A 12,960-nucleotide genomic window follows, 5' to 3' on the forward strand; every position below is an offset into this window, starting at 1 on the left:
GAAGGGGGCTACTGAACATATGTAGCTCTCCTCTATCTTAGCCAGGGGTTTTCTTGTTGTTTCAACTATGATAACTATTATTTTGCTCATATTATTTTACAATCAGCTCTAATAGGTCTGTATAGCTCAGCTCTTTTGCACTAGTCCTTTCATTGCTGTGACCAAATACCTGACAAAGACTCACTTAAGGGAGGAGAAGATTATTTTAATTAATTATCAGAATATATGTTCCATCAAGGAAGGAAAGGCATGACAGCAGAAGTTCAATTCACTCTTGTAGCCACAGTAGTGTGCTTTCATATGTCAGTAGATCTGGAGGCAAAGAAAAGGGTGTTTCTTTCCTCTTTCTTTGATACCTTCTGAAAAGCCCCACAGACACACACCTGGGTGATTGTAGGAGTCCAACTGACAATGAAGATTAAGCATCCTAACCTTCATAACAGACTGAGCAAGTCTTTATTATAAAGGAATATTGAAGTGCTTGAACATTTATGTGGGATGAGAAAGAGGTCAAGGGCATGTGACTGAGAAGTCAGAACCATGGTGCAGTCCTTGGGGGGTCTGAGAGTTCTGGGAGCTTCCATCTGGGGAGAAAGACCAGGAGATGGATTAGGTAAGTTTTTATTATCAGAAGACCTCTTGGTGGAAAGGCTAAGTGAGTTGACACTGCACATCTCCTTGGTTCTGTATCTCTGAAGAACCATGAAGAATACAACTCCAGATACTTCTGTTCTTGGAATGAGGTTCACATAAGCATGTTTTTCTGTCATATGGTCAGATATCTTGATATAAAATGAAGTCAGGGTTGATTTGTTGAAAATGTTTTAAAAGTTGTGTATGTCTTAGACTTTGCACAAATTGGCTAAGGCGAGTGGCTAAGACAAGTGATAGCATTTAGAAGTTGTCCTTGTGGAGGAGGCCCTGGAGCTTCTTCTTGATACAAACCTGAAGTGGTAAAGTCAAGAGAAAGAAAGAGCAAGTGAATCAGAGAGCTTACTGATTGGTTTTCAGTGATATTCCATATGGACTGAATGGGTACATAACACAGTTATATTAGGATTTTCACACTACAATTTTTTAATAATAATCAAGTTCTACATTTTTAGATATTCCTTCCCCATTGTCTCTCTAAATCAAACTCCACAATAATTCCCTGGGGATACTTTTCTTGCAACCATTAAGCAATATTTTAGGGAAATTGGTTAGAGTAGATAAAAACAAGGAGGCTTGACTCTTGAGTGAGTCCAAGATTGATTTTCTACCTCAAGATCAAGTTTTTTTCTTGTAAGAAAGATAATATGTATGGCTTATGTTAGTTATTAAAGTTCTTCTACATCTTCATTCATTTTTTTCATTGATCCATTCATGCATCTATTTTACAAGCCTGCAGGGAAAGTATATAATAATATTGAAAACATAACAAGTTAACTTATCAATGCTAGATACATAGTGAGGGTGGAGATATATTTTACATACACACACAGTAAAATTTAAAAAGAAAAATATGGTGGACTTAAGGAAACAAAATAATTTCTGCATGGCTGGGGTGATGAGCAGTAGTAGAATTTGAGACTGGAGAAGAGAAGAGGAGCTGGCTTATCAACTATCTTGTAAAATATATTAGGACTCTGTGATGTTCAGGCCCCCATTATAATTAGACTAATCTTCCTTGCCATATACTGAAGTGTGTGTGTCTATTTGTCGGTCTATATGTCTGTCTGTCATACACTTACACACACACACACACACACACACACACACACATGCACACACAGAGAAGGGAGGGGGGCTTTATGGAATTAGTCTATCAGTAGAGATAGATAGTTTATTTTCAATCCTGGGAAAGAATCCAGGGCTTTAGCAGTGCTAGGTAAGTGCTCTATTATTGAACTATAGCAGCAGCCTTAAATGGACAATTTAAACAATTGCGAATAAGTAAAGTACCATGGATGATTTTGCAAAACATGCCTTTTTAGGAGAAGTTGTGCCAAAAAGCCCATTTGCATACAGTACATTTGGCCTTCTAAAGCCATAGAAGAATATTCTAATATTCCCTGAATAGTTATGGAATAAAGACAATATGGTAGATTGGCAAGTTGCCTCAACAAGTTAATAACCAAGTCTGAGAACCTGAGTTTGCAATCCCTCAGACTCACATGGTGAAAGGAGGAAAACAATTCTTGATAGTTCCACATGAAGATCACAGCATTTGTGCACATGCCTGTACACTCAGATGCAAACCACACATATAACAAAAATGTAATAAGAAAAATATATTGTGGATTTAAAGAAAAAAAATAATTTCTGTGTAGCTAGGTTCATGAACAGTAGCTGAATTTGAGACTGGAGAGGAAAAGAAGTGCTGGCTTATCAATTGTCTTGTATGACATAGTAGGATTCTGCTATATGCTGACCCCCATTATAGTTAGCCTAACCTTCTTCCTAGACATCTGTGTTATTTTTATACTGAAGACACCAGGGCTGTAAGCTCATCCATTACCAGAAGCCAGTGTCTTTCACACTCTCAATTACCTCCCAAATGTCTCTGGCAATAGTGGTGTCTAGGCTTGGCCCAGCTCTCCTGGCAAAGGACAGAACCACACATCTCCCAATGTGGGCCCAGAACATGTCTTCTTGCCTTCTGAGAGAATCGCTTCTTGAGACATGTAATTTTACAGATCATGGTTTTAAAGAAAAATGTGTCACCTCAGAAGTGAGTAGGAAATTATTCACTTTTGGAGAGAGAGAAATGTCAAGACAGATTGATCAAGTCCGAAGTTAGATTCCCAGGCAGCTCCCCTAGAAACCCAGGAACTCAAGCACCCTCTGCTCCCAGCTCATCACAGGGTGTACAGATTTAGGATCTGTAAGATGCTGGCTCTAGCTCACTTCCGAACCATGTATCATACAGCTCTCTCTCCTTAATCCTCCAAGAGAACTCGTACACATTCCCTATCTTAAGTATGGCTCCCACTGGCTCCTTCCTTGAATCCTCGGGGGACCCAGAAGACCATGTGTATCCTGTGCTTCTAGGGCATATTTTAACATAATGTTATCAGTATACCAACATGTTATTTTGTAATTACGGTATACATTTATTTTAATTTTATACCTATTTTAGTATCTGGTAAGTATTCAATGATTTGTAATTTTTTTCTTAGATCAATGGATGGATAAGGAAAATGAGTGGATGGATTCTTGGGCCTGAAGATTCTCCTTGTTATACCTTTGTTTCTAAGTCATCCTGGCCTTTTAAAGAACTTTATCTAGAATAATCAGATGTCAGGAGTAGATGAAACTTAGGCCGTGGTTATGCCATAGACTGGTCACCAGGAACACTTCTTTATGGAACTGTTTGAGTAGAGGCAGTAAGGGGAAAGTAATGGCTACTCCTGATTGTCAACTTGACTATATCTGGAATGAACTGCAATCCAGAATTGGAGAACTCACCTATGGTTTAGATCTTGAGGCTGGAAGACACGAGTTTATGATCTGGACCTTGGCATGGAGATCTTGAGGCATAGTGGCCATGAAAAGTTTAGGTCCAGGAAAGTATGCCACTAATCCCAGGAAAATGTGGCAATCAAATCTAAGAGTTCAAGGACATCCTGGGAAAAATCAAGTCCCAGATCTAGGCTTGGTGAAACACATCTTAATCTGGGCTACACCTTATGTTGGAGGCCTACATAAGGATATTGGAAGAAGGAAGATTCACTCTTCTTCTGTTTACATTTACTTGCTAGCACATCTGTTGGAACCTACTTTTACAGAAGACCAGCTGAAATACCTACCCTCGTGGGACTGAGCAAATACCAAATTCTTGGACTTCCCATTCACAGCCAACCATTGTTGGGTTAGTTGGACTACAGACAGAAAGTCATCACAGTAAATTCCCTCAATATAGAGAGACATTCCATAAGTTCTGTGATTCTAGAGAACCCTGGTTTAAAAAACAAAAAACAAACAAACAAACAAAAATCTGGTATTGGGAGTAGAATATTTATGTGACAGCCTGACCATGTTTTTGGGAGGACTGTGAAAGGACTTTAGAACTTTGAGCTAAAAAAGCCATTGGGATGTTAAGAGCTCTGTGGAATGTTCTGTTGGAGCTTGGAAGATAATGTTGAGGGCAGTGCAAATGATGGAGGCCTGGCTTGTGAAATTTCTGGGCCCTTGTTTTGATTGTGAAGATTCTGTGGTTTTGGTTAGCCAGGGCTGAAGAATCAGCTGTGATTAACAAGATACCAGAACTACTAAAGTGAAACCTTTGCATTACTGGGATGATAGGTGCTGCTTAGCTGGAACTAAGAAATTAGCAATGACTAAGAAGAGACCAGCATCACTAAGGTGAAATCATCTGGGAAGTGTTTCCTGAGAGCACAGAGAAGCTGTGTTCCAGAGGCAGCCATGGTTGTACCTCATTTAGGGAGCCAGGTCTGGTAATATATAAGAGTCACCCAAGTGGTACTGGTTTTGAACCATGAAGGGGTAGCAGTTGATGCTTGGCACTTTGGTGAAGGTGTAGCCTCAGTGGCAGCTGAAGGCTCAGGACTGAAGGGGTCATGCAGAGACACCTTGAGGCTTGCATCATGAAAAGAGACTATTTGTGAAAGTGCAGTTCAGTTGCAACAGAAGACAGCAGTGTTTTGCAGATGTCAGTGCCATGAGATGACCACTAAGAACATCAACAGCAGTGGCGTAGAGGCAGCTGGAGCATAGAAGACAAGGTGTGTGCTACAAAGGGCAGAGCTAGAGAAGTGACCCAAGCCCTTGGAGGAGCCCAGAAAATCATGAGTGGATCCCAGATATTTGACAATTAAAGTTTGATTTTTCTTTGATTGTGAGTGTGCCCTGATATTTTTCCCTTTTGAGGTAAGAAAGTACTTTAATGGAACCCACAGTTAAGAGATTTTGAATTGCAAAAGACTTTGAATTTCAAAAGGGATTAGATATTTTAAAGTGATTGAAATTTTAATATGTAAGAATTTGTAAAGACTCTGGGACTTTTAAAGTTATTTAGATATTGGGGAATGAATAAGAAAGTAAGGATTGAGGCTTAATAGTGATGTATTTGTATGTCAAGTTGACAAGGGGTCAGTTGTACTGGCTGGTTTTTGTGTCAACTTGACACAAGCTGGAGTTGTCATAGAGAAAGGAAATGCCTCCATGAGATCCAGCTGTAAGGCATTTTCTCAATTAGTGATCAAGGATGGGAGGACCCATTGTGGGTGGTGCCATCCCTGGGTCGGTAGTCCTGGGTTCTATAAGAGAGCAAGCTGAGCAAGCCAGGGGAAGCAATCCAATAAGCAGCACCCCTCCATGGTCTCTGCATCAGCTCATGCATTCAAGTTCCTGCCCTGTGTGAGTTTCAGTCCTGACTTCCTTTGTTGATGAACAGCAATGTGGAAGTGTAAGCTGAGTAAACCCTTTCCTCCCCAACTTGCTTCTTGGTCATGATGTTTTGTGCAGGAATAGAAACCCCAACTAAGACAGGGAGTATGCAGCTTAAATATGCATGGCGATACTTTGTTGATTAGCAAGATAATGAAGAAATTTCAGAGCTTTCCAGAGGGATTATATATAACTCGGAACCTGCAGAATTTTTGCAGAGGAGCGAAGAGGTGTGAGGTTCTGAGGTGATCTGTTCTCCCTTTGGAAGGTATTTGTTTGTTTGTGTGTGTTGTGTATGTTTAGTATGTGAATATTTTGTGTAGGTATGTGCACATATGTGTGTAGATGTATGTACTGTGTGTGTGTGCATGCCTGTCTGCGTGCATGAAGACCAGAAGTAGAAATTTGGTATTTTTCCTGGCTTGTTCTCCACCTTTATTTTTTTAGACAAGTTTTCTCTCTGTACCTGAATTACATCAATTAGCTAGACTGTCCAGCCAATGATCTTCATGGATCTTCCTGGTTTTACTCAGTCTGTAAGGACCATCTTGCCCATCCAATTTTGTTTGTTCTGGGGATCCAAACTCAGGTTCGCATGCCAGACATAGCCACCGAATCCTACACCAGCTCTTGACATCTAACAGCCAAATGCACTGAGAGGTGACCTTGCTTAGTCACCTTCCCTGATGGAGAAAGTTGAGTGCATCTTAGTGGTCCCAGCTGTTGCGCTGATCATTGTGTACTGTGGAGCCCTTAAAGGGTATGCCATGCTCTCTAAGTGTTGGTTCACCTGTAGCATGTAATTATAAAAAGTCCATCCACGCTGTCAGCGGCTACTCGCGGCAATGGCGTTCTCCCCGCCCCCATGTCTATCCCCAAGCAGAGGTCAGCCAATTTCCCACGGTTTGCTTGCCACCGAGCCACTCACATTCCTAGTCATCTGTCCCCTGCGGCTAGTTTGCCAAGACTGCCTCTAAACCCCAAGCCCCGTATAAAGAAAACTCCAGAGGCTTACAATTTATCAGTCAGATTTATAACAGTAAATTCTCAATCCCCCAAATGCCCACACAGAGAGCTCAAATCTCAATTGATATTGATACAAGCTGCCCACCTAGACTGAACAAATTGTCCTACATCACCCTGCTGCTCTTCTATGATATCCATAGCTCTCTGTGGCTATTTCAACCCATGTGGATCCAGTTCGACTTCCTCTCCTATAGATTCCATCTTGTCTTCTCGTCTCCTTCTCCCTCTCTGTCTCTCTCTGTTCCCCCTCCCAAACTCTCAGCATTCCTTCTTTTTCCACTGCCCATTCCCAGGCTTGGGCCTTATCTTTTACCTGCCCTCACCTGCTTACAGACCGCAATCCTCATTCACCTGTCTTCCAACTGTAACAGCCACAATTGTCTTCAGACAATGGCCAGTTCCCTCAGGGATGGAAAGGAAAGCCACCCTTGGTTCAGAACCCCTGACTGAGAACCATCCTAGCAGGGCCTGGTCATCAGCAGAGTGTACAGCTATTGATTTTGTTTATGATCCGTTTTCTTTTCTTGTTAAAGTGAAACAGCACAAGCCAAAATAAAATCTACCAGTCATTTCTTTTTGGAACAGTTTTCTCCATCTCTCTAGAACACTGAGACCTGGTACGCCTTTTTGTGAACACAAGGGGACAGAATCCCTCTGGCTATGTACTTCCAAAGAAAACAGTAACTCTCTGAAGATACCAGTAGCTATTTTGTTCATCTAAAATAGGTCTAATGTAGAGGAAAATTGGCCAGTGTTGAGATTTCTGCAAACACTGTCTGTCTGAGCCTATGGATTAAGCTAGTCTCAAAGTCAAATTATCTGAAAAAAAAAAATGTCTGTGCTTTTTGGTTGCCATCTCTTCTGGTAGTTTGTTTTAGCTGCATCCCTACCACCTGACAACTATAACCCGAGCAAAGGTATGTTTTTGTTTTTGTGGGTTTTCTTAAATTTTATTTTAATTTTTTATTAGATATTTTATTTATTTACATTTCAAATGTCATCCCCTTTCCTAGTTTCCCCTCTGAAAGCCCCCTGCCACTCCCCCCCCCCAACCTACCCACTCCTGCTTCCTGGCCCTGGCAGTCCCCTTTACTGGGGCATATAACCTTCACAGAACCAAGGGTCTCTCCTCCCATTGATAATTTCCCATTGATAATTTTTTTCAGTTTCCAGCTGTTCTTGAGAATAAATGAAAACTGGATTTGTTCTTTTTCTCACAATCCAACCTGGCAGGTTTTTCAAAATATTTAAACAGATTTGCTGTGGTCTGAGCTCCCCAGTCTGTGGACTTGCTCACCCCGTCATCATTTTGCATGGAAGAAAGATCTTTGCCAAACATAGCACTGTCTAGGCCTCTCTTCTGTTAATAATTGTCTTTGATAGCTCTGATTACCTACAGGATAGGTCCCCATGCTGGAGTTAGGCATCCAAGACATTCACAATCTGGCCTCAGATGACACCAGAAACTAGGGTGTTTGAAACTATTTCCTGTGGGTCCCTCAGGGCAGCACTGAGATCATGGCATACTGTCCAGAGCTGGGTACAGTGCAATCCTGGAGTGAATCTTCGCTGAGCACATAAAACAGAAGGATTGCCATATGTCTGCTGTCTGAGGAGGAGACATCTTCCTGGATAGGTGCTCAGTCTTCTACCTTTTCTGACTGTGTTTTTCTCATGAGAAAATGACTAGAAGCAGAGCTGGTGATGATCACCCAAATTCTGCCTCCATCTCTCTGAAGGAGGCCTCTGATTACTGTCATCCTCCGGAAACAATCATTGCATGTGCAGCTTCCGATGCAGAAAGCTAAAAGGACCCAGATTGGATTTTATCAGTCTGCCATCTCTAGTCCCCAAACATCATATGGAAATCTGATTTCAAGGCCTTTCTTAACACTGAATGCTGATGCTTTGATGATTTTTTTGGTCTAGGGCCTTAAATTTGCCCTTTCCAGTGCAGGCATACTTTACTTATTATTGTTTGAACTCAGCATCTAGATTAGAATACAATTCGATGGAGGAGAATTGCAATGCTGGAAAAACAAAACCTGGAGGCTTAAAGAATTTACCCTGGGAATAGTAAATGACAGTCTACTTTGGGATTTTATTTTACCTCCATTTCTGTCTCACTAACAAACACTTTGAAACACAATCAGACTTGGGTTCAAATCCGAATTTGTGAACTTTCCAGCTACATCATAACAGTCATAACAGTGACTGTAGTAGTGGTGAGAGTAGCAGATGCCCTGGACAGTGGCTACGGGAGCCCCAGTAGCAATAGTGGGAGTGACAGTCACTATGACTGTAGCAACTCTAGAAGCAGCAGAGATGACACCCATAGCAGGCTCTGTCACTGACAAGGCGTTTTACACAGAGGGGTTTATTATTCCTCACCATCACTGTGGGGCAGGCCTTCTGGGTTATTCTCCACTGTAAAGTCACCAGTGCCAAGGATGTGCCTAAAATATGGGATGTGTACAGTAAGCATTCTTGGAACAAAAGAATGATTCCATAAACTGGGGATTGTTATTAACATTTAACAGATGAGATCATTGAAGATCAGAGACTTTAAATGTGAAAAACTCAGTGTCTAGGTTCAGCATGCCATGTAATTATATGTTAAAAACAATGAATATCTATAAAACATCCACTATATATATATATATATAAAGAGAGAGAGAGAGAGAGAGAGAGAGAGAGAGAGAGAGAGAGAGAGAGAGAGTTTTAATGACTCCCAGACGACAACTACCGATCTGAAGCAGATAGAGCTGAAAGTTAGCTCATGTTTCTGGATGCTCATCATTACTTCCTGACTTCTGGGAGCTGTCCAGGTCTAACAAAGCAGAATGAACCTCATACACGGTAGTGCTCCAGTCCTTCTGTCTTGGAGAAGAATAAACTCCTTCTTTCCAAGGGTCCACAACATACTAGAAAGTCTGTATTTTAGGCAGTAAGCCAGTAAACAATACAACCTGCTTTCTGAGGTAGAACTGCCTTTATTTCTGTAAGCTTACTTAGTTCTCAGAGGAGTGGTCATACTCTATTCTCCAGTATTCAGATGAGAAAACAGAAGCAGAAAGGGAATAAATTATTAATTCAACAGCCAGTGAAGAAATGACAGTGCTCGAAACTTGAGATTCTATCTATCTATCTATCTATCTATCTATCTATCTATCTATCTATCATTTATTTATCTGACAAATTTTCACTATGTATACCAAATGGTCTACATAGTGAAATTCAGATCAAACTGGCCTTGAACTCACAGAGAGCTGTCTCTGAGTGCACCACCACACCCATCCAAGGAATTCTATTTATAATTATTGATCTTGAAAACAAAAGAGAAAACCTCCTTTTAAGCACCTGGTGGAAATTGTGGACTGTCTTCTCAGGGTATCTTCTCTCTCATTTATTCTCTTTCTCCCCTCCTCCCTTTATCTCCCTCTCCTTTGCCTCTCCCTCTCCCTTCCCTTCTGGCTTTCGACCACTTAATCTCTACCAATAACTCCCTGCTCTACATCACTCTATGTAGAAACCTCAGAAGAGAATATTGATAAATCTCTATATAAATCAGCCAGTTCTTTTAGTGTTGGGGTGGGGGTTTCATTCCTTTCTGATGAACAGAGAGATTTTATGTGTGCCTGGCTGATCCCTGATGTCTTTGTACCATAAAGATACTATCATAGATTTTAGAAGTACTCTCTTTTGAAGTAACAAGGAATCATTTAGAAATATATTCCAGGAATAAGTTGGAGATAAGATATCAACATTCTGTTACCTATCCCAGCACTATATGATCATTATGGGACCTTGGCACTTATGCTAGACATTTGGAAAGTGAAACTACAGAGTCAGGGTCCTGAGATATGCTTCATAATCTTAGGTGAGGAATGAATCAATAATGTAAAAATTCAGGAAAGGCCAGAATGGTGATCATTGGGCCAAAGAAGTCTAATAACAGGCCCCTTGGGAAAATTACCCCAGTGTTGTATTGGCTAGATTGTAAAACTAAGTTGATATACAAATCACAAATTAGAGCAATATGAGTGAAAGATAGCTTTATTTCTTCCTGAAAATGGCACAGGACACATTGGTGGCCCAGAGTTTGAAAAGATGGCTCTCACCCTCAACACAAAGTTTCTGCTTATGAATTGAATCATTTGTTCCATCTATTTCTTTCTCCCAGCAAGCAGGAAATATAGAGAGGTAAGTGTCAATGAGCTGATTACTGGCTAACTTATAGTCACATGACTATGCATAGCTGCAAGGGACTCCAGAAAGTATTTAGCTGAAACTGCATTGTTAAGACAGAACTCACAATGGTAAAAGAGTAACTCTGTGATACAAAGGAAAAGCAGAATTGCCTGGGGCTATAATTTCAGAGATAAAGTTTCAGAATTTATTTGTTTGGCCCAGGAGTGGCAGTTCTAGTGGCTCATAGAATATCTGAAGCTAGTGTAGCCTGGGCCAGGATCTTACCTGAGAGTAAGAGAAGACAGCATGCAAGCACTGTACCTCCACTCAGAAAAGTCAAGTTCAGGTCTCAGCCCCACTTTTATAGATCCTTGTTTGGATCTATCCATGGAGAACACTATTGCTTTGTGATTTTCTTGACCTGCATCTCAACTTAAAGCTCTAAAAGGCATGACTTTTCCTCTGGGGATTACTCAGTTTCTTTTCCTAATATGGAACATATATTAGGATTGTGACTGGACATATGATTTTTAGTCTGGCTTATCAAAGTTTCCTGTGTAGCAAGTGACTCAAGGATTGTGCTATGGTTTGACATAGGTCTCAAAAATTTGAATGTAATCATTCTCATTCTGCCAACGTTGCTAAGAAGACAGTGCAAGCTCTGAGCCATTAGTATCTATTTTTGCCAGGATAGGGAAGTACCCATCTGAGAATAAAGCAGAGATCTGAGAGATGGAGAGAGATTGCAAATGACATTCTTTAGAGCTCCTAGATCCAGCCATGCCAAAAGCCATTAATCCTAGGATTAGTTTGATGAACAATGAATCCCTGTTTTGCCTTTTGCAAGTATGAATTAATAGAGTAAGAATACTTGTAATCCATCACAGACTTAAGTCTCTCTCTCTCTTTTTCCCTTTCACCTATATTTTGGTTCTCAAACTTGGCTGAACATAGGACATATCTAGAGATCTTTATAAAAACAGTTTACTCAGACAATTTAGATTACCCTAGATTCTTATCTGCATTTTATCAATTACAGACTCATATTATCATTTGGATATAAAGTAAATCCCCTCAAAGACTCAGGTGTTGAAGTTTTGGTCCCCAGCTGGTGGGTTCAATCATTAGCAGGTCACTAGATCATGAGAGCAATAACCTGACCCATAGAAAAATCCAATGCTGGATTAGTGTGGTGGCTCGTTGGGGAGGGCAGAAATAAGGAGGTGGAGCTTAACTGAAAGAAGCAGATAAGTAGGGCATGTATTAAAAGGTACGCATTGTCTCCAATTTCTGTTTTTGCAGTCATCTTGAGATCAGTGGCCTCTACTGTCATGTGCTCCCACTATCACGATGCTTGCCTCCCTGCTTGCCCACAGTGATGGGGCAACTGAACATAGACTACAGGCCCACAGTGATAGGGCCACTGACCATGCACAGCAACCTGGGAAACCAGGAGCTGCAGAGAAACTTTATCTTCCTTAAGTTGGTTTTCTCAAATATTTTTGTCACAGAAAGGAAAATTAATTGACCCAGAGGCCAAATTTGAACCTGGGTATAATGAATAACTATTATTACCATTTTCTTAACCTGCTTATTATCCCACTCCTGGGTAGCCTTGGCTTTTCTCTGGAAACATTTTGCTTGTTCTCAGTCTGAGGAGAAGATAGCAACCATCCTGGGCTTCTCTAGGAAGTTTCTAATTGGTAGTTCAATTTGGAAACAGCTATTAATAATTACTGCACATTTTCTACAAATGTGATTACTGCCTTATGACTCTGAAAAAATGTTGACAGCTCTGGGTCACTGTTTCATTACCCGAAATAGACAAGAAAGAAACAGATGATTCTTAAATGGACTTCCTGCTCTAAACGTCACCCAGAACGACGGTTCCCTGTCAGGACCCTTCCTCCTTGTTTCTCATTTATGCACATATGCACATGTGCACACATGTATACACACACACACATTCCCCAGTGTGAACATGTAGAGCTGAGAATTGTACCTCTGAATATTCTGCCCAATTTTTGCAGTTTTCTCTTACCTCCATTGCAAACAGTGACAGGTGTGAGCTAAGAAAGATACAGGCCCTGTTTGAAGAATCCTGATAAGAGGATCTAGGAGACAGGCTGAGGAGAAGAAACGGAAATATTGATCTCAGAGCCTGACAGGTTTCACTGAAAGATCCAGTGGTGGAAAAGGGTAAGCCCAGACTGAAATTTTACACTTTCCCTGTGCAAAATTTAACTGTAGCTGAATCTTTATTAAAGCATTTTCTTGTGTTTACCATATTTCAGAAATGCAGACTCCACACCCTATCTATTCCTGCACTGACAGACCTTGAAGTCTGAGGGG

This window comes from Mus musculus, chromosome 7, assembly GCF_000001635.26.
Source record: "Mus musculus strain C57BL/6J chromosome 7, GRCm38.p6 C57BL/6J".
NCBI classification, from domain to species: Eukaryota; Metazoa; Chordata; class Mammalia; order Rodentia; family Muridae; genus Mus; species Mus musculus.